Source organism: Cyanistes caeruleus, chromosome 6, assembly GCF_971803275.1.
Source record: "Cyanistes caeruleus chromosome 6, bCyaCae1.hap1.1, whole genome shotgun sequence".
NCBI lineage: Eukaryota > Metazoa > Chordata > Aves > Passeriformes > Paridae > Cyanistes > Cyanistes caeruleus.
Genome location: NC_141706.1, coordinates 52,704,865 through 52,727,599, shown reverse-complemented (window position 1 = coordinate 52,727,599; position 22,735 = coordinate 52,704,865). Strand labels below are relative to the sequence as shown.

At 38.3% G+C, this 22,735-nt stretch overlaps 1 long non-coding RNA gene across 1 annotated transcript; it reads left to right on the top strand.

Moving 5' to 3' along the window:
• The first annotated feature begins 130 nt into the window (after positions 1-130).
• LOC111929887 (uncharacterized) lies at positions 131-9,814 on the top strand. The gene is made up of 3 exons (XR_002864901.2): positions 131-1,132; positions 2,620-2,743; positions 6,965-9,814. It is a non-coding gene; the product is annotated as an uncharacterized LOC111929887 (long non-coding RNA).
• The last annotated feature ends 12,921 nt before the right edge of the window (positions 9,815-22,735 follow it).

Genomic DNA, 22,735 nt, shown 5'->3' with positions numbered 1-22,735 from the left:
TTTTCTCCCTGTGCCAAAGAGGAACTCCCTGGAGTTTTATTTATTATCTTCTGTTGAGGGGATTAATTTTATATTCAGCTGTCCTGCGCATCCCGGCAGCTCCTGCTCAGAACCAGCTTCGCCCGGACCTGCAGCCGCGTCCCGCAGCCGCCCCTGCGGGGCTGCCCCGGGCACGACTCCCCCGTACCCCCGGCTCTGTGAGGGGCGGGCAGCGAGGCCGGGGCCGCCGCCCTCGGCAGTGCCAGTCCGTGCCTCTACCCCTGCTCAGCTCAGCTTCGAGCAGCTGCCTGCTCCCGGGTCCTTTCGTCCCGCTAATGTTAACCACCAGCAGACAGCCGCACACCCGGCCGTGGGCCTTGGCTCTCTCCCCGCCGATGCCGGCGCCCGAACCCCGCGTCCCCACACGCCGCCCGTAGGGAGACAAGATGGCGCCTGTCCCACGCCGGCGCCCGCGCTCTCCCCCACTCCAGGGCTGCCCGCCGCAGAAAATAAAATATCCTCTTGATCTCTCCTGCCACGCAGTGGCTGCTGTGGAGAACTGTCGGGAAACCGCGTGTTAGGCCTCGGATAAATCGGGAGGTTTGAGGGCAGATTGAGTTCCCCCGCCCTATTGCGGTTAGTTCGAAGTACAAACCCACCCACCCCCGCTGCTTTCTCAGCTCCGGCTCCATCCAGGAGCGCACATCGACATGCTCCGGAGCCAGTTCACAGGTTGTTCCCAAGCTCCTCGGCTGTTCTTTTTTTTTTTTTAGGGGGGAAATAAACACTAAGATTGATGAGTTTGATTTATTCTAACACCATTAGTATCTGTTAAATTGAGCAAGGGGCCAGAGCCGCATTGGAAGCCAGGAGGGCTGGGGATGGTCTGAGGCGGCAGGACCAGGGGTGGCCCACAGAGTGCTGCATGCATCAGGGCTGCCAAACCCATCTCCGCTCCTTCAGCGGTCCTGTGCTCCCTCACAGTGGTGCTGAGCAGCACTGGGCTCTTTGGGCTTAGCAAGTGCTTGTTAGCTCCAGTCTGACATGCACAATGGCATTGCATAGTACTGACACCGCTCTAGGGACTGCCACAGTTGCAAGCAGAAACAATCGCTATCAGGGAGTCGTCGACCAACAAAAGCAATTCCTATAGGTGAGTAAGTAGCCCTATATCCTCTTAGAGATGATTCAAAGGTAATTAGACCTTCTAAAATTAGTTTGGCACTTTCAGCAGATGTTGCTGCCTTCAGTCAGGTGAGAGAACCTGCTTCTTCCCTCATTGCAGAGGGTATCAATAAGGAGTCTCTTTTGATTTATAATGCACAGAACTGGATTTATGGTGTCCACAGAGTCTTTGGTAAGGAGCCATCTGATGCATTTGCCTGATGAGCTGGAAACACCCAGATTTAATCACTGTTCTGGACGTACCTCAGAACACACATCAATGGGGAAATATTTCTCTTTGCCAGCCCACCTTCTCTTACCTAAAGAAGATACAGAGAGAGACTACATTAGGCTAGTTCCCATTTACCCCTTTGTCCAGGAAGGCTTTTAAGCCAGTGTCTTGCTTTCCATCCCATTTCTAATACTACTTGGCAGAATTAATTCCTGATCTTCCTTGAAAAGGAATTCTCTCCATTTAAGGTCACAAAATGTACAGTCAGGATGGTATTAATTTTAATTTATACGTCCAAGAAAAGTACAGTTTAGAAATACGTCTTAGTTGTGCCATTTCATTTGCTGAAAAAAATTAGTTTCCATGTTACTTGAAAAGGAAGACTGATGGCCCTGTGCTTCCAACAATTCAAATACACATGTGCAAAACAGATGGATTCTGGGTTGACTTTTCCATCTTTCTAGCATCCAGACTGACAAGAGAGACACTTAAAATGATTTTTATTCTTGAAATAGACGCTTAGAACCTGTTGAGACCCTCTTTTCAGATATTACTCCCTAAGGACCATATTCTATATCACTGAGGAGTCTTATTTATTGCCCATTGAAGCCAATGGCAAATTTTCCCTTGACTGACCCAGTGGTCACAGATGAGGGCCAGGCAGGGAGCAATCCTCTTCTGCCAAGTTTCAGCTAAAGACACACAAGGCAATACCTCTCCCAGAAAACTTTGAATCTAAGATAAGAGGTAACAGTAACCTGCCATTTCCTAATGTTTCCAAAAACAGTTTGAAGGTTCATAAATTTCAAATGCTTCACTGCAAAAAAAATTCTTTTAATTTAACGCAGAATTATAGAATGGATGGAACATAACTGGGCTGATGAAGTTCACCTAGGGCATTCTGAGAGTTTTCTCTCCCCCATCTAATGATGATTCCAGCATTAGCTGAGAAACACTTATTAGCATTTGAATTAACTTTCAAAAAAATTCCTTTTTAAATGGATGTACTAAGCCAAGCACTTCCCATGTTGCCTCTGCTAATTCTGGAGCTAAGTGTATTTGAAGAGAAATGTATCTCCTTAACATTTGTTTTCTCATTTGGTTGAGTCTACAGTGATCCTGTGTTCCATGTTTTCAAAATGAGCTTTGCTGCTAGAATTTTGCTGCAGGGTCAAGTATGATGAAAAAATATGTAGAGAGAAAGCCAAATCCTTCTTAAAACACAGATGTCTTTAATTTTCCAGATGTCATCCATGTTTAGTGAATAGAGTGCATGGCTGGATGCTGATGGATTGACCATGAGTGGTCAACTTTTGTTAGACAACTGGTCCTAAAGAAGCACACAACAGTGAGAATTACCAATTACAGGTTTGTATTTGATTCTATAAAATATGCTTGGTGGTCATGACCCATTTCACAGTGAACAAATCTGCACTTCTTAAAAACCTGCAGCAATATAAGAACTCCTTATCACAAATATCGACTTATACAACCCTTTTTTCTTTCAGCATCAGATCCTTTAGATTAGATCTGGGGGAGAAGCATATATTATTCTGAAGCGGCACTTCTGCTGCTGCTAAGCAGTTCAGGCCTTGGGAATGCAAAAAAGGACACCCAGTAATAGCAAGAAATTTAGAAAATACAAAGTCAGCCAGAACTATTTTATGGAAACTTATAGAGATTAGACTTGGGGACACCACTGACCTTTAGATTTCTGTGATAGGGAAGGAGTGTGCTATTTACAGTAAGTATTTGGAAAGCTCTCTCAGCTTCCTTGAGACTAAGAAATTGATTTGGCAATATGGGCTATGACCTTCTTTATATTTCCCAGTGACTGTTGGGGTTTTTTCATGATTAATTTTCTGGTGAGAACTAAACTTAGAAGATTACTCTTAAGTGGTTTCTTTTATTTGAAATAGAATTCTCTAATATAAAAGTTTCTTTTATTTCTAATTTTAGTCTTCAAGTAGTTTTTTCTGCTGTTTTAAGTGGCAGTTTTCCTTACTAAGCACAACTTTCCACTGTTTATTTTAATTGTCATGTTTTATTGGCTTATCATTGCTTTTACAACACTGTTTGGCAAGCATTGTTCTCCTACACTGATAATATACCGGTATCACAATAACAGTATGATCTTATTTTTGAGAGAGTCAGCCATCAGGTTCTGTAATACATAAAAACCTTTTTACAGACTTCCATTGTGCTTTGCATCAGTGTTTGATATCAGAAATTGAAATTCTGAGATCAAAAGTATTTTCCTGGCTATGTCACAGGCATTTTTAGATTAATTAGGGACAGTAGTTTTCACCATGGTGTCTCATTTTCTCCAATACACTCAGCTTGTCCGGTTCTTAGGCACATTGGAACTTGCTGATATTTTTATAATACTTTAACATATTTGCAAGTGTTACTTGCAATTACTATTAACTCTATGAGCTGAGCATTGTAATACAGAGATATTAAGATGTTCTAATGTGTATGTTGTGAGAACTGTAGAAGACTCACTGCTGTTGTGACTTTAGCAATCCCATTGACTTACGAACTTGGCTGTTCTGATGTTTTATAAATATCTATTTTTGTATGTATGTATACATTTACATTAATATGTACAGGGCATATATTGGCTATGCAGGGCAGTAGTGTCACTACTGGTTTTATTCCTTCAATTTCTGCTTCCACCTGTTGAACTTCCTCATTTTGAACTTTGTTCCAGGATGTTTGCCACAGATGATCAATTATTTTCTGGTTTTATTACCCTGTATTTGAAGTTCTTTCCTTTGCAACTTGGGAGGGCATCACCTGTGATTAAGGCTTTCCTATGGGTTTGTGTTTGGCCAGCTGGTAGAACTGTAGTCATGTCAGCAATGTATTGCTGCACAGCTGTTTATGGTACAGTAACCTGCTTGTCCACACTTGGCTCTCTGTTCTGTAAGAGAGAGAAAATGCTAAGCATTCAGAGCTGACTGATGCTGTGATCTTTACTCACTGTCTATAGAAGGATAAATATGGATACTTCTAAAAGAAATTATATCTTTAAAAAATAGGGGTGTTAGTTATTCTCTTTAGATTTTGTTCTTTTGTACCTCTGGCCTGGAGTATACAAAACCTGCCATAAATCCTTCAGAGGGAATAACGTACCTCATAACAATTAACAGGATGAGCAGATGATTGCAAGCAGATGTGTGAGGGCTGCTTCAGATACTGCTGACCCCTCCATTCAGCTGGCTGTGAGCATACATCTTATTGTTTCCAAGGTGAAATGAGATGTGTTAGCTCCCCAGGAGGCGAGATTGGCAGCAGGCAGCTCTGGTTGTCAACATTTTTAAACTGCTGCTGCTGGTCTTCACAGGGTCAGATGTGAAATGCAGGTGAATTTCAGCTGTGTAGTGATTGAAGCCATTGAGGCAATACTGCTCGTCCAAGGGGTGAAAGGAGACAGAGTCAATAGCCTTTACTCTTAGGGGGATCTGGGTATCAGAGAGGCATTACCAGTAGCAAATTTAAAATGTAATGTATGTTTTTCTGTGCTAGTAACCTTACTGTACATTATTTCACATTTGAGAGGCAGACTACTGTTTTGATATTGGTGATGACCACATGTTATTTAAAAATTAGATTTTCTTAGGCATAGACTTTTCTTTTATATGCACATTCTTTATTGAAGTAATAGTATTATTAAGTATCTGTTTAGTCTGTTGAGAGAAGTTATCACACAAACTAGTTTGTAGTATGTGATTTACAAAATTTTTTAACTGAAGGATGGAATGCACTGAACAGAATTATTTAATTAAATGTGACTGGTAGTGAGTGATCTCAAAATTTATGATCAGTCATATACTTGTCATGGTTTTTCAATGAAAAATATAACTGGAAACATGCACTTGCTGTCGGACGTGACATCCTAGCATGGTCCTGGGCAATAAACTCAAAGTGGTCCTGCTTGAACAGGGGTGTTGGACCAGGTGCCCTTCGGCAGTCTCTTCCAACTCCAGCCCTTCTGTGATTCTGTAGTCAGAAGTCTTTGTGTGTATTTTGAGTGTAAATTCAGCCTGCCACAGCACTGACTACACCACAGTTTCTTTTCTGTACCAGTAGCAAGCTCACTAGCTATCAGTCTTGCACTCTGATTTTGGTTATGAAACTTAAATTTCCACCTTGAAAAATACGTATTTGTAATCTTCGGTTAATTGCGACCTATGACTTTCAATTTGATCCTCAATGTGTTCCACTCAGTTCCACTCATAAATTTGTCTTTTTGCATAAAACACCTAACTTGCATATGTTAACTTTAGCCTGAAAGTAGTGATGTGTAGAAGGTTGTTTTCACCAAGATTATGGCTACTCTGATCCCAGAATTTCTACAGCACATCAGCTTTCAAGGAAAGAAAAGGTCTGTACTGAGAATTTAACCAATTCAATCAGTTATTCATATATGAAGTAAATGAAGTGTTTTATCAGTTTAATTGCAAAGAAAGAATAGCAGAAAACTTCTCAAGGTAAAACATGTATTTTTCTAAGAAAACCAGCTATTATTTATATAGCATAAACGAAGAGAATAACATGAAGATGAGAAAGAAGCTTTAACTGGTGTATAACCCTGCAGGGCCTGTTCCCAACAAAGAGATCATGAGCAACACCCATTCTTGCATCTTCCACTTGAAAATGAAATAGAACTGGTGATGTCCACTTTTTCCCAGTACATATGTGATTTGCATGAGTTATAAATTAGTTGTAATGACAATGCTGACACACTTGTTTCATTAATTTTCCGGTGTTGCCACAGATCTTGTAGGACTATATGGATACCCCTGCCTGTCATTTATTCTTTGTATTGTCTGCTAGGCATCTTTGCAAGTCTCTCAAAGCTAGAGACCATTACAAGAGAAATTATGTTTTTAAATAAGCCTTCATTCACTCTCACTCCTTCAATCCTGATACAGTGTTTTGAAGTTCAGTGCTAAGAAACTTGATGATAACTAATTGAAGGTGAGCTGAATAGTGGCAGGTAGCAGCTATTTATTTCAAAGAGGTGAATTGCAGAATAGAAACAAGCTTAGAGTGGTAAGCTAGAAGCTGAAACTTCCAGACAAATGGATGTACCAAATATGTGTTGCCTAGAAAAGATCGAGAGCACATTTTAGAGTAGGTCAAACAACTCTGAATTGTAACCCTGGTGTTTAGTTGCAACTACTTGAATTTATCTGGGATGTTACCAGTGAATATTCTTATAAGAATGCAAAGGGATGTTTTTAAACAGAATGAACAAAGCTTTGATCTTCTGTATAATCAGAATAATTAGATCTCCAGTGGGGGGTGGTGGTGCTGCAGCTGTTTGTTTATGTTCAGGCATTTCAGTCTCCTGACTAGGAGAATAATTCATGTGCTATTTCCTTGGAGGTCTTTCAGAGTGCTAACTAGATTCCATCTTTTTTGCCTTGAGAAACTTTTAAGTGATCGAGCTATACACAAATAAAATTAACCATTCGTTTTTCCTGTTATTATATTTGTCTGAAAGTTAACTTGCATGATTTCTAGATTTATTTTATGTCAGAGAGATACAATCACTACTGATTTCTTTCTATTTGTCAGAGAATGATCGTTTCGCTGTGCAGCGCCGCCTAGTGCACAGACTTGCTGCTGCATCCAGGGCCAGCTGCGACGCTTGGCACGGCTGGGAGGGATGAGGAGCCTTTCCCGGATAGCTCATGGCAAGCAACGTTACTCAGATCTTGAGAAAAAGAAGCTTTTTTATTTCCAGCTTTCCTTCTCCAACATGTGCAGTATTTGCCTTCTCCTGACTTTAAATTCATTCCTAGCTTAAGTATAGTCTACTCTTACTTTCTTGGTGGTCTGTATAATAAGCTGCAGGGCCATTAGGCTACTACCTGTTAATGCTTAATGTGTTGTATTTCTTCAGCACAAGTCCATGGTTACTGTTTACAGTATAGGAGGCCACAAACTGGAAACCCACATTGCCAAGGTTTGTATTTCCAAACACCAGATTTTTGCCACGTGGAATGCTTTTTCACATAGTAATTTCTCTCTGTTTATGGAAATGAGGTATGTATAAAAAGAAAGTAATTTTGAATTTAAGTGTAACATAACCTTTTCCTTTTTTTTTCCCTTATGTAGTAAAGATGTAAGTGGTCAAAATCCAAAACTGTTAAAACTGTTTTGGCAAAGTTTCAGAGGAACTTACAGAGAAACCAAGCTCAAAATTATTAATTTCATGCATTTGCAATTACTGGACACATTGTTTTGCACGGTGTGTACTATTTCTATCAGTGGTCTCATTTAAATTGCAAAAATTTCTAAAATAATAGTTATTCACCATCAATAACATCCGTAGAAATTGATCTTTAGTGTGGAGATCTTTCATTTTAGGCTTTTGTAGAGACTACTGATGAAGCTGTCTGTAAATCAGTTTTTGTTACAAAGAAATCTCAAATCAGCAGGGAGAGGTTTCTTTATAAATGGCATCCTGCGTCCAGCCAGTTTAGTCTATGCACAGTTGTTTACAGACAATTATGAAAATAAATGGCACTTTTACACTTGATGAAGTAGACAGGTAGTCTTTTCAGAAAATATTAATTAACTAAAAAGCAATCTCTGCAGTGGCTCTGCCTCTAAGTATATGTAATGATTCTGAGTGCTATTTATTTAACAGGTGTGGCTATCTAGTGATGGAGGCAATTGTTTTCAATCATTGAATCTTGAAGATGAAAAAATTGTAAAAGCAAATACGTGTGTACAGTCATTCAGTCACCTTCATGAATGATAAGGGAAGTCTTTCCTTCCCAAAGGCAGGTGCAGAATTTAAACCTACTTTTGCCATGAAGTATGGCATGACAGCTACACGAAAAAGCTTCTGCATTAGCCAATCTTCACACATACTTTGTTAATATTGTTTTATCATAAACATGTTCTCTACAGAAACATTAATTCTTCCTGTTAGTTAGCTCTGAGCGAAATTCCACGTTAGAATACTTGATAAAGAGAGAGGGTTTGTAGAAAGCAGTAGTAATGTGCTTATTTAGTGTGTAGTTGGCAGAATCCAGCACAATCCTTCACCCAGTTGAAGAGCAGCAGGCTCCAGACAAAGCATTATGGTGATACCGACACACAAACAAGGAAAGTGTAGTCTGTGACCGTGCTAAGCATGAGCAGTTATGCTTCATTACTTGCTGAGAGGTCATCAAAGGACATAGCAAATTCATCAGTCATGTAACATATATTCCTTGTTCATCTGCTACAGAATGCAGATGGCTTTAATTAAATAACTCATATATTGTTACTGTATGGATTGAATCTTGACAGAGAGATTCTCTCCCCTTCCAGTTGTTGTAGTGTGCTAAATATAACATACCAGCATAACATTGGCTTATATAGATGATATCAGGAAAGTATAGATTTAATTCAGCTGTATTTTAATGAATCTCTTCACTTGACAAAAAGTAGCCTGTATAAGGAGAGAACTCTTTAGAAGACACTTTCTGTGACACAACAGTGATTCACCAATCCAAGAACTGATTTTAATTAAATGTTTTGGTACTATGTTTTGCCATGAAGGAGAATAAAATGTGTCATTTTTGTGTGATGAAAGCTCTGTGAGAGACAAAATCCCTTTGGCTCACTGCACCTCTACTATACAAAGAAACCTATCAAGTTCAACGTACATACATAAATTTCACTGAGGGAGGTGTGTACTGATACCTTAGGAAGAAGGAAATTGAGTACAGAAGATTATTGAAATCAATGGGAATTTTACCATTACTTTTGCCCTATGTTTTCCAGTCTATAGATAAATATATAGATACAAAGCCCTTTATTCTTGTAGAACCTTCCTGAATTTATTACATGTAAGTCTCCACTCCAATGACCACTGCAGGATAATGTACATGGTATCTTTTCAAGTATCTTGGGAAAAAAACATTCTGTTTTGTTAACATGCCTATTTGCTTTGAAAAGATTTTTTTCTTCCCCTTGCCAGTTTGCTCTGAAAGTGTTTCTTTAGGTGTGTGCCAAAGCAAGAGATCTGACTGAAGCACTGAACCTCAGTTCCACTGTGTATCATCTTATGCGACACAACTTTTGCTTCTCTTCATGTGATTATTTATTTCTAATTTGTTTCCTGTATTTCAGTTTTGTGTGTTTGGAAACATTTGCCATATCTGAGACTAACAGCAAGTGTTGTCAGTTTGTACTGTGATCATTTAGGAGCTTTGTATCTAACTACTTTAAGTCAAAATCTAGTAGGCTGGAAATTAAGAAGTTAAATGTTTTAAAGGCAGTGTAGGTCAGCTGTCAAAAAAATTCAAATAAGTGTTGTAAAATATCCTTTAAATCTGCAAGGAAGTTTGCTTGTCATTGTACACAACTTCAAGAAGATTTGATTTCTGCAAGGAATTGAATGAAAAATATCTTTATTGTATGAAGAAATGCCAGACTATTGCATATATACAGCTGTATGTACATTTTAAATGTATAAGCTGGACTGTGTGACAACAGTAATGCAGTCAGAGCAAAATTCAGGTAAGAGATAGCTGTGAATCCTTCAGTACCAGTCCCCATTTTATCACAAAGAGAATGATTTGACCTCTGTATTTAGAGCCCCTCTTCAGTTCCCTCCAAACTGAGTGTTCTTGAAAAGGCTTTTTCATCCAGCTGGTGCGGCCAGGTTACCCTTGCCTGATGCAGAGGGCTTTGTGCATTCACCTCACCCTTGGAACACAGCTCAGTGTTGCTGCATAGGCAGACAGTACTGTACATGAAAAATTACACTTCTGACTTACACCTTTTCACTTACCACTTTGAATTTCACCTGCTCTTTCATAATCAGTCTTATTATACCATGACATCCCTCTGCAACTCTTCATAGGCAAACACAGTCTGTACTCTGCTTAGAATCATTAGTGACATTCATCACCTTATTTTTCATTCCTTTCCAATTCAGTTTTGAATCATTTGAAAACAAACATACAGAATGCAAGGACTGGGGTACTGTACAAGTCACCTCTCTCCCATGAGATGCAGTGCTACTACCTGTACTGGCATAGGTAAATCCTCTTTGCATACTTTGTTCCTGACAGTAGTGTTCTGCTGACAACAGCATGGTCAGAATATTACACCTACTGAATCAATTTACACAGTACTAGCCATTATCCAGTAATACAATCCTTTTGTACCATCTACTACTCATTTTTGCTAACAATTTAAATGATCAGTTAGAAAACATTCTAATACCTTTGATGCTATTTTGAGGCTTTTGACAATAGTCACACAATCCAGCTAGTCCTTTGCTATAAAAAAGAAATACTTATGGTATTATAGATTCTACCATCAAGATCAAGTAAAGGAAATGTTGAAAAGGATGCCCAAAAAGGTGTTTATGGACACCATGTCCATTACAATGTGAAGAAACAGCCTCTTTTATAAAAACTAAGAATTTACATTATTTCTAATTCACAAGAACTTTTTTTATTGAATTATGTTGCATCAAAATTAATTTATATATAATAGTAGAAATTGAGAATAAATAACTTTTTTTTTTACCTTTTAGTAAGCAAACAAATTATTTGACCATGTATTGTACCCATGATATATCACTAAGCAGCAAATAATATTTTTGAGCATAATTCAACCAGAATGAAAGGCAATCTCAAGAGCTCAAAAATTCATAGCCTCTGTATAGGCTAAGTGACACAATATTGGTAAGATGAGGATACTTAACATGTTAGTATTTAATACTTTCAAACAGTAACAAGCAAAACAGTGTCGGCCAAGTACTTCAGAACTTCTATTTTTACTTTTCTGATATTGTGTTTTAGAAGTTACAAGCAAATAATAATTGTTCTAACACGTGTGAAAATTCACAGTTTGATTGTGGAAGTATGGTCAAATATGACATTTTTTATCAATATTTACTTTTTCAGCTCTTCAAAAGCAGACCCACCAGCAGCAATTCTGATTCACCAAAGCACCTCTGCTTTTGAAGGCGGCAAATTCTGAAAGCAAGGGCACAGCCTGTTTAGAACAAACTACTGGGTCTGCCTTTAGCTCAGTGTTAATGACATCAGTGCCATCAGACTATTTGATGATATCAGAGTATCACTCACTCCCTCTTCCCTTCCTCCCTGTGGAGGGCTGAAGAGGAGAATTGGGGGCACAAAAGGCAAAGATCACAGGCTGAGAGAAAAACAAATTACTGTGAACAGCAATGAGATAAGAAAACAACCAATAACAGCAGCAGTATTAATAATAAAAGACTCTCCCCACACCCAGAAAATGACAGAGGCATTCTAGAATAAATTCCATGTCCTAGACTCTGTCCTCTCCTGACTACTGCAAAAATTAACCCTGTATTGGCTGGAACCAGGACACTTAGCCACCTACATGATTCATATAGAACTCTGGAAAAATCAGGAGATCCTTCCCTGCATGATCTCAAAAACAGATGCCATACGTAACAGACAGTGTCTTACTTTTTGAGTATTTATGCAACTCAGCCTAAACAAAATAGTTCTGTTATCAGTGCTAAAGATGTGTTATGTTGTTGTTATTATTTTATCAGAAGCTTTCAGACACACACAGCAAGAAACAGAAAGTTATATAGCATTAGTGAGTATAGTAGATTATTAGTACCAAAACTACCTGAGAAAATATCTTAGGTTACCACTACTTGTTATAATCCATCATACCTGCTGACAAAATCAGTTTGACAGACATTGTAAAAGATGTCAATCAATCCTGAGAGATTTGTATCCTTAGCTACCCCTTTCTAGGAAACCATCTGAACTCTTCTCAGAAGCTGCATATTTTCAATAGGTAGATACTCTGTGGTTTCTACCTATCTTCTCATTTATTAGATAAGTATTTCACAAGAGTTCCTTGAATTCACAACTATGGCCCTGTATGAAGTGATTTGTCACTTGTGTCCACTGTTAAACTGATGTATTTTATCTTTCTCCACTGCTGCATCAGGTTTTTCTGATCTATTCCAAATTTTTAGAGGTAGGTGCAAGGGGGAGTAAACATGGAGGGAAGATAGGACATTCAATCCCATATTGCATTTTAAAGGAAAATTTGCTTAGCAGCATTTACTGCAGTCAGTGATAAGAAAACAGAGTAAAAATTAGGTGGTCTTTTAACACTATTTCTCCACCATAATCTGTCTTCCATAATGTTCACACGAGTAGCATAATCTAACCCTCTTCATACAAGTCTAAAGGTCTGGGTCGTTTTTTAAGAAATGTTGTTATTTAAAAGTAAGCAATTCCCACATATTTTGTCTTCCCCAAACCACAAATCTATGTAGAAATTGTTTCTCTGTACATTTCAGATGTCATTGTATTTTTTGTGAATTTTTTTCCATTCTCTGCTGTCTTTATGGACCTATTTAAGGACCAGGCAATTTCAGATGATGTATGTACCACCTTACATGAATGTGTGCTCTCTCAGATGTCACAAGGCACTTCACCATGCATTTTAGCAAAGGAAAAACAACTTCTGCTTTTCATGAGTACTCCCATAAGAAGGAGAGATTATGGAACTGTATTCTGTGTGTATGTGCATGCATATATCCTGGCAATATCTCTGCATACAGACAGGCTATAAACAATTTTAGCTTGACTTTTTAGTTTGAATTTGATACAGCTGTTCCACTTACTGAACAGCTCAGGACCTTCTGCCAATAACTGTGGCAAAAGCTGCAGAATGTATATGGACAAGGCTGTGTAAACTCTATTTACTAGAAAGAAGGTAAGTAATTGCTCTTTGCATTTTGCAGATGCATTTGAACATGAGTCCTTAATTTGTTACAGTAAAGGGTGCTTTAATATATGTTCTTTCTTTTTTCAAGCTGTGAATTGTGGTCCTCTATTGCAATACTACTGTTTCCTATTCAGAATAGGTCCACCACTTCTTTGGAAGCTTCATATGGAATACAAGTTCCAAAGAGCATAATAGCTAAATAGTCACTGCTTTTAGCAGATGCAAAGTATTTTACATCCCTGACAATTAGCAGCAGCTCCCAGATCACAGCTTCTCCTCAGTTCAGACATCAGCAGGACTCAAAAGATCCCACACCTTATAGATGCAAAATTTACTTCTTGGTAGCTTGTCAAATCCCAGTACTCTGACTGGCTGACTTTAGATATTCCACATGAAGAGTGTTTAATGTTTAATATCAAATTTACTTATTTGGTATAGTTGGCATTACATGGCAGTTCAATTTACCAGAGTGATACAGAAATCATTTGAAATCACAGCACAAGCTTAATATAGCAGTTGCAATATTCAGCTGTAGTTAAATCTTTGTTGTAGTTTGATTCTCATTAGTGGTCCTCGTATGCTCACTGTCTTGACACTGCATCCCCAGTCACTAAGAAAGAATAAATGGATGAAAGCCAGATCAAGCCTGTTGCTTTCTTCAAAATGTATAATTTGTCCAATTTTTATGCTTTATTTTGTGCCAAGCTACCTGTGCACCGCCCCACCACCCCCATCCCCCAGTGTGGGTCTGGCTGGTCACAAAGGCATTGCTCTTTGTTATTAGTTTTTGGAACCTGATGATTCACTGATCCAACTGTCTGTAACTAAAACCAAGGTTACCGTCCAGTTTACCTGATATCCAAATTCACCTTCCTTTATATTACATTATTCCCTGGCCTCACTGGGGTTTGCCCTTCTTTGGCCTCTCCTCCAGTGCAGGGGTGTGTGGGTTGGTTACAGAGCTGAACTGCCAAAGCCCTACTGAGTTCAGCAGTCAGTGCATGTTGGTATTGTGTGGCTTTGCCTTCCTTGAGCAACTGTAATACACTTACAGAAGTCCTTACTGAACCACGTCACCACACAGCCCAAAGTGCTACAAGCAGCCTGGTCTTGTGAATAGCAAGGGATGTCAGAAGCTATTGCACTGTGAGCAGCAGCTCTTGCCTCACATTTTTGCTGAGCTTGTAACCTAAGCTTTTAAACTCATAAGAATTTGGATTTAAATGCATAAACATTTCCCATTTATTTAAAGCATGCATATAAATATGGCTATAGCTGTCTATAAACAAATACAACCAAAATTGGTTTTTTTCTTATTTGTGATATGCTTTGAATATTGTAAAATAATCATTTCAGAAATCACTATAGTAACTAGTGGTCACTATAGAGGCATCTGCATCTGGTGCTGGGTGATATGGCTTAGTGGTTTAGGGGTTACAGTGATAGTCCTGGGTTTGCAATTAAACTTCATGTTCTTAAAGGTTTCTTCCAACCTTCATAATTCCATGCTTCTATAGTATATTAAGATGTCAACTACAAGGTGATCACTTCAATACCTCATTTTCCTTAATGTTTATTCTGCTAATTCTTGGCTAATTGCTCCTTTTTCTCTGAGTTTTTGCTTATTCCTTCTACTTCACCTTCCCTGAGGCAACACTCCATTTCAGCCAATTTCTACTCTTTGGGCATACTTTGTACTCCGCTTTTCCCCATGACTTTGAGGCAGAGGCCCCTCAGATTTTGTCTCTTTCAGAAAGAAGCTGACTCTTTATATTGCTCTTCCTGAAAGGTGATTTCCATACCTAGGAGTACTACAAGTCTAGTAAATTTGTAACATTCTTATCTTCTGTCAGCTCATAGTCCTGATGAGGTTTAAAAGAACCTTACTGTAAACAACCCTTTCCAGCAAGGCAATGGCTCTTATTCCATGTGGACACAGCTACTGTCTCTCACTCACATACACAACTTCTTAAATAGCTGGTGCTTATCAGATCACTGAATAGGTCAAATTAAAGGAAGAGAAGCAAAATGAATGTAACAGAGATCAGTACACAAACAGGATCTTACTCTAAGAAAAAAATGTGTATAGTTTGATAATTATTTTAATTGCGTGAAAAAATTGTAGATGTTGGTGAGGTATGACTTGTAAAGAAAGTTATTACTATTGCTAAAAGTTTGCATGTTTGTTTAGGAGGAGATTGTCTTAATTACTAATTACTCTCACCCAAGCTTGAGAAGGGCAACTTTGCAGTAATTTGTCTTCACTAGTTAAAGTTGGAGTTTACTCTGAGTGACAATTTGTTGGAAAGACAAGCAGATGGTATTAGCAGTGTTCAAATCACTAAGGAAACCAGTGTTTAGATACTAGAACTTAACATTCTAAATCAGGAGGAAAAAATTCTTCAAAGACATATTTCCCACAGATTCCAGCATTTATGAATGGAGATCCCTTTAGGAAATTTGCAAAATTTATGCTCTTAGATCCCAAAAAACACCTTTGAAAATCCCAGCTCTCAGAGGAGACAAAATCCTGTCCCATGCATCTGATGTGATGTGAGCTACACTTAACCCACTGGGGAGGCAGGAAGGAATTCAAGGTGCTCTTGACCAAGTGTTCTTGACACAGCAGTCCTTTATCCTACAATCAAGCACCCTGGTGGTGATCAGAGTAACACCAGGATTTATAGCGGATCATGATGGAATAGGTGATCTATCAAGATGCTTATATAGTACACATACCCTTCAAGAATGCTAAAATCCTGATAGTCAGTTTGTTAGTTTCAGGCCTAGTTACTGGTCTCAGTAATACCTCTTCTGCTTCTTAAAGGAAAAACAAGCAACGGTGCTGCTGCCACTGATGCTTGTCTACTCTAAAAATATACGGATAGTCTTGCATTGTGTGCTGTGGCTGAAATCCTGGCTGAAATTGTTCCCTCCCATAACTACCTGATACACATTCTCTGTATGAGCCCTTCATTCTGGATTCTCACTCACTGCACAATGATTTTGCAGCCTAATGATTGAAGCCAGGTCTCTGGTCTTGAAACTATTTTTATTAGTCACTGGAGTAGGAAATCAAAACCAGTTCCAGCTATCAGCCAGGAACTTAGGACACTTCCTACCACAGTGTTACAGGTTGAACCACCATGCTTCCTCACACATGCTGTATTTCTGGCTTCATGTCCCTGTGTAAATGCCTAAGGGCAACAATTTCTGCACTAGGAAAGATGGAGATAGTAACACCCTCACTCAGCTTTATAAGCTAAAGTCAGGATTGTCTCTTGAGAAAAGGGTTTGGGTTGAACACAGGGCTTGAACTTTCTGGGTGAGTGCTCTGACTAGTAGAGTTGTACTGCCAACAACCAGCACACCCAGCAACAGCAGGCTTTGGAAAAATAAATTAGCTACACACACATTTTAAAATTGAAGAGGGGCACCTAGGATTCCTTTTACCTAACTCCATGTGCCAACAAAACAAATCTCCTTAGGAAACTGATGTGCCACCACCTACATTTGAATCCTTATTAACTTATGTGGGAGCTGGGAGGTTATTTGCATAGGCCACAGCAGGCTTGGTAATGCTCAGACAAGGGTTGAAAAAAGACAATGGCAAAGGCAATGGTCACAAAAGGAAGGACAGGAAATTCCATTTAAACATGAGAAAAAAACTATTTTACTGTGAGAATGCTTAAATACCACTCAGGGACTCTCCATCCTTGGAGATATTCAAAACCTAACTGGACAAGATCCAGAGCAGCCCTTTCTAGTGGATTCTATTTTGTGCAGGGGATTTAGACCAGGCAGTCTGCAGAAGTCCCTTCCAGCTTCAATTATTCTGTGTTTCTGTGAATACTGAGAATTTGAAGGCCAAGCAGAAAGGCAAACTCTGACCCCAGACTCAGCTTTTTGTTCTTGAAACTCAGATAAATCCTATTTTTAGTATCCAAATCCTCACTGAGATCAAAGCAAAGAAAACCAGCTGTGAGAATTTCCTTTACACTTGCGTGTATTTTCTTTCATGCATTAACATGGTTAAAAAGAAATGTGTATAGTGTGGGGGTGGATGGGTGTGTGGGTGGATGGGTGTGTGTGTGTTAAAAAAGAAACAACAAAAAGAGGGAGGGAGCTGCCTTGTAAGAAAGAATTAAACCCAAGGGATGAAAAGCTCTGAGCAGTTGAAGTCAGAAAAGAAACTTTCAAATCTACACTTTGTACAGATTTTAAAGCTTAAAATAAGATGCAAGGACTACAGACAAAAAAAAATAAAATAAAAAAAAATTAATTAAATATCCTCCCACAGTTACTTTCATTTCCTTGGCTACACTACAATAAAGGACTAGCTAGCCAGTCAGCCAAACTGGCAAAGAAGCAATAACTGGTGTTGTGGAGGGAGTAGGTACAGTTATGATGAAGAAATTTTCCATATTCCATTCACATAGCTTTGAATAGAAGTGAGTTCTAAAGTTTGAATTATTTTTTTCCTTTCCTTGGGATTTGCTTAAACTACAGAGTACTAAACACATATATTTGCTTTCTTGCTCAATTTCATAGCTTATCTAATGCTTCAAGTGTGTTTAATAAACCTTGTTGTTGGCAATCAATCACTAGTGGATGTGAATGCAAAAGAGGACTGGGATTAAATGGATAGCTACACACTGAAATTCTCTGTTTGCAGCAAAGTCATTACATTTACAAAATGCATCCATTACAAGCCATTAAGGGAGAAAAAATTAATTCTGATCAATAGCTTTGCTTCCACATTTTTTTTATTCTGAATGCTTGTTCAAATACAAATTATTTTCTGAATAGTTTTGGGAAATGGGAGAGTTATGTTGAGACTGAGTCAAAAAAGTAATTATTTATTTTATGTAGAGTAAAAAAAAAGTTATATAAAATTTTACTGAAATTCCCTAGTCAACCTTCCTCGGTCCCTCGATAGTATATTAATAATGTCAACAAGGCATTCCTCTACACAATGAAAACTGTTCAAAAAATGTTATCCTTCATGAAACTTCAGGTAAAGGAAATGTCCCTCTTCTGGTTTTGGTTCAGTCTTGTTACTTTATTATTATTTCTTATATTCCTTCATATCATCCTCCAAATAGTCAGTTTCTTTCTGGTCTTTCTGTTTGATTCCATAGAGATGTGCATTTAATTATAAATGTCTCATCAGATGTAGTTCAGAAGGATTGATGGAAATCAAACTATAGGCATTGGGTGGGATTACAATCTTTGTAAGGATGCCTTCTGATGGAATGGAATGGAACGACTTCAATGATAAGGGAAATCTTTCATGGGTAGTGGGACATTTCAAGAATTGAAAAATAATATGAGAACTCTCTTATGCTGATTCATCATAAGGAAAGGTTGTCAATTAATCAGTTAAAGAAATAGTAAATGACTGCCAGGACATGGAAAGGTCATTCAAGAATTTTAAACATTAGATTCCCCACTTGAAAACTGTGGTGTTTAACCCAACATTTCATTAACCAGGAGAACAGGAAATGACAGACATGTCACTAGTTTTTAAAAACTGCTTATCTCAGGGGTTATCTGAGAAGTAACAATACCCAAGGTCTGACTTTCATGGGTGGCAAACTAGTTGAAATTATTGTAAAATAGAAGTAGAAATTTGAGTAAATTAAAATATGAAGGAACAATCAATATGGTGTTTGAGAAAGGAATTTGCATAGCAAATGTAGTAATCATGAGGTTGACCCTGTGATTTTTATATACTTGGATTTGTAAAATGCTTCTTTGATAACGGCACCTCACTAAGAACTTGCAAAGAAATTAACTTTTCATGGAATGGGAGCAAAGATAATCCATGGGTAAACAACTGGTGGGAGATCCAAAAAAAATATTATTTTCTGCAAATAACGAAGAAAATAGGGTTCCAGTGGATCTACAGCTGTCCAGATCCTGCTGTAAAATCCATTCACAAATGACAACATAAAGGTGTATACTGAAGCAGGAAAGTTTGCAAAGATAACAAGCTGTGCATCAAAGTTACAACTAAAGCAGACAGCAAGGATTTGAAGAAAGTTTTAGCCAAAGCTGAGCAGCCAGACAGTAAAACCTCTCATACAATATATGCTTATCAAATTCAAACACAGACACTTGAAAGAAAAATACAAAACAGAGAGCTCTTAGCTGTAACTGCTCATGAAAGGGATTTGGGCGTTATTTGAATAGGCAACACCATGCCCTGTGGCAAGAAAAGACAAACTGAGTATTACAATTATATCCTTATGAAAAGAACAGAGAACAAACCAGGAAAACATAATGATGCTGTTGTAGCAACCTTGAATCTCAAATACATGCACTTCTTGTGGATGGTGGTTATTGATCTCCAAAACCAATGTAGTAGCACTAGATAAGATACAGGTAAGTTAAACTGTAGGGATCAGAAATAATGAATAGGTTCTATTCAAGGGAAACTGAACAGCACATTTCTTCATGGAAAAAAGATGATTAAAGGTGCAGAGAACATAAAATCAGTTTTATAACTATGGTGATTCATTGTTTCTCAGAAGCACAAAAGCTGTATAGTAATTTGAAACAAACAAAAGGAAACACTTTCTTTTAAACATCACTTAGTTGTACAGAATGCTGAAACAGATGAACCTTTGATCTGACCAGTGTGGCAGGTCTTACAGTCTTATGACTGACACATTTCTCTGACTGAGTTCAGTGTCATGTTGAGGCAACATCAGTTGAGCAATATGAGAAGCTCAGTATAAAAATAACATCCTTTTCAAAGTATTCTTTCCATTTGTATCTACCACCCCTCTCTACTGTGACAGGCATTGCCAATAGCTAAAAATATGTGAGCACATAAATAACATCAGCGCCTATCATGTGGCTGTGATCTGCTTGTACCATACTTGTCCACGTCATTTCTGTTACCAGTTTTACCAATTCATAATTGGCAACTGCTCCTCCCAAGTCCTCTGGTAAAAGTATGGCCTTGCCACATACACTGAGAACTAACAAAATCAGGCTTTTATTATGTTAAATGTAGAACTATGAGCTCTTCAAAGACAGAGGAATCAATGAAATGGTCTTCTGATCATTACTGTAGGAGCATTATAGAAGGAGAAAGCCGGTTTTGAAATGAGTGGTCCCGAAAGAAATTCAAACAAGTCCCTTTATACCTTTGCACTAGATTTGTAGGCAGGAGGAGCAAATTTTGCAATGAAGATGTATATGTCAGTGCAAACATGGTATTTACTGCATTCTTTTAAATGGCCATCTTTGCTTTGGAAGTTACTAACTTATTTTCACAACACAGCTATCTATAGTGTAAAACTATAACAACTGTGATTATCCCAGAAACCTTGTGTATTTGGGATATGATAGCATATATTATAGCACAGAAGAGTGACAGCATATGTAGAAAATTAATTTGTTGCATTCCTCCAGTTCCACTGACTCCTGAACTGTGGCTACAGAAAGATAGAAAAGATGAAAATGGTTTTCCTCTCCTCAAAGAACTGCTGTTAAGAAAGCTAAGACACCATCAGGTGGTGCCTAGGAATTGATGTAACAAGAAAAGAACATCCTACCTTGCACATTAATTTCTGCAAAAGAGCCATGAGCCTGTCTATTCTTATGTGCACATTTATCTGAAGAAGTTGTCAACAGCCTACAAATTTCTTTAAGGAGAATGCACTGTGCAGAAATAAATCAACAGCAAAATCAGAGACTAGACTGGAAAAGTGCATAAAATTAGTCTAATTTTAATATATGCTAAAATATGCCTTTTGCTATTTAAGATGAATAAATTATACTGCTATTTTCCATGTAACCCTATGACCTCCTGGGGGTTATTTTCAGTACAGTGTTTTGGAGGGGGAAAAAAATCCCTCAGGATCTCTTAAGTTCTTCTGCTATGAGAGATCTGAGCTGAGATAGCTGGAGGCAAGAAACAGCACAGTTCCCAATTCTGATACCATTCAGTGTACTACTATTAGAAAAGTGTCATTTAATTGTCATTCCAAAAGCATCTCCTCTTTAAATGGCTGAAGTCTTGTTTTGCTAAAAAGTTTTTGTTTCATTTTGTGAAATGCGTGGATTTGAGTTCAGACTTCTATAAAATTGCATATGTCCTGTGCTTAAAATGCAGTTGATTAACAAAACTTGTATGTCCTATTAAACTCCTATTTCTGATATTCCCCGTACTGTTACTTTTCCCATGTCCATGCCTTTATCATAGTTTGTGGCTATAGTGAATTCTCTATACAGTTATTTTGCAGTATTGCCAGGGATCTTCTGATGCTTGCCACTCCTCAAGCCTACAAAGAGGCTATACTGAACTGAATGACAGGTTATGTGCTAGAATCCCCAAAAAGTCACTTCCTGGGAAAATTGAGAACAATATTTGCAATGTGAAGAAGAAAAGCACCACACATGGGATAAACCAGAGGGTGATACATGCCAATTGGTAGAGGAAGGCTTTCAAGGCAAGTATAAAACAGGGAAGAGAAGGATAGCAAAAAAAACTCTGAAAATGTATTTGGCTTGAGGGGGAACCAAGTTGTGCAGGGCCTTGCAAACACAGAGATTATTCCTATAGCAGGGAATGTAGTTCAGCAGAGATTTCAAACTAGTGGCAGCTATGAGCAGGAAGGCAGGTGAGAACATAAGCTAAGCACAACTCATCTGGATGTGCAGAACAGAATTGGCAGGAACGTAGTAGAGATATAAAGAGGGCAGCTGTATGAGTAAAGGAGGGAGATGAGCTTGATTGGGTCCATGGTTTCCTCGGTGAGAAGGTCAGGGAAGGGATTTAGGGCTGGTCCATGTCATATATAAAAGGTAACAGGGAAGTATAAATCATAATCCCCATGATTTGGGATTATAAGAAGTGAGAAGCACAGAGGAAAGCAGGAAGGGATCAAGGTTTCAGCTTTACTGACTGGAATTAGTCTTGTTTTCCTTTATCTCTAGTTGCCCCAGAATACTCTCATGGCTGCAAAGCACTGTAAGATCTTTAGATGATCAAGGCTCTAGGGCGGTGGTTTCAGGGGACCTCAACAAATGCCAGCTGGCAATTCTGTTGTCTCCATACAAGCACATTACATTGAATGGCTATATTATACCACATACCTGAAATTGTAAAGAACGTCTTGACATCAGGGAACCTCAAACACCTATCTACGAGAGAATGGATGTTTACAAAATTTTTATGCAGAAGATTTCAGAAAATTTAAAGCATTCTCACTATACTATTTTAGTCAGTATTAAACCCAAACACATAGAACTGTGATATATTTTGATAGTTTAGACATGCTCTCATTATTATTTTGTCAGGTTCTGTCACTAATGAAAGCCATAAACATCACAAATCCTACATGTTAATTAGTTTAGACAATTGTTAGTGAATATTTAATATCTATAATTCTAATAATATAATATAGTAACTATATAGTGACAAGCTGCAGTGATGATTAATGAAACAGTATGCACTTACACTCTCTTTATAGTAATGTCCAAGTGTGGGCCTAGCTTTATTTATTTAGGACTACTCATTCTCCCTGTGGATTTAGCCCCACTGTGCTTTACCCACCAGTGCATAGCAGAGCCATG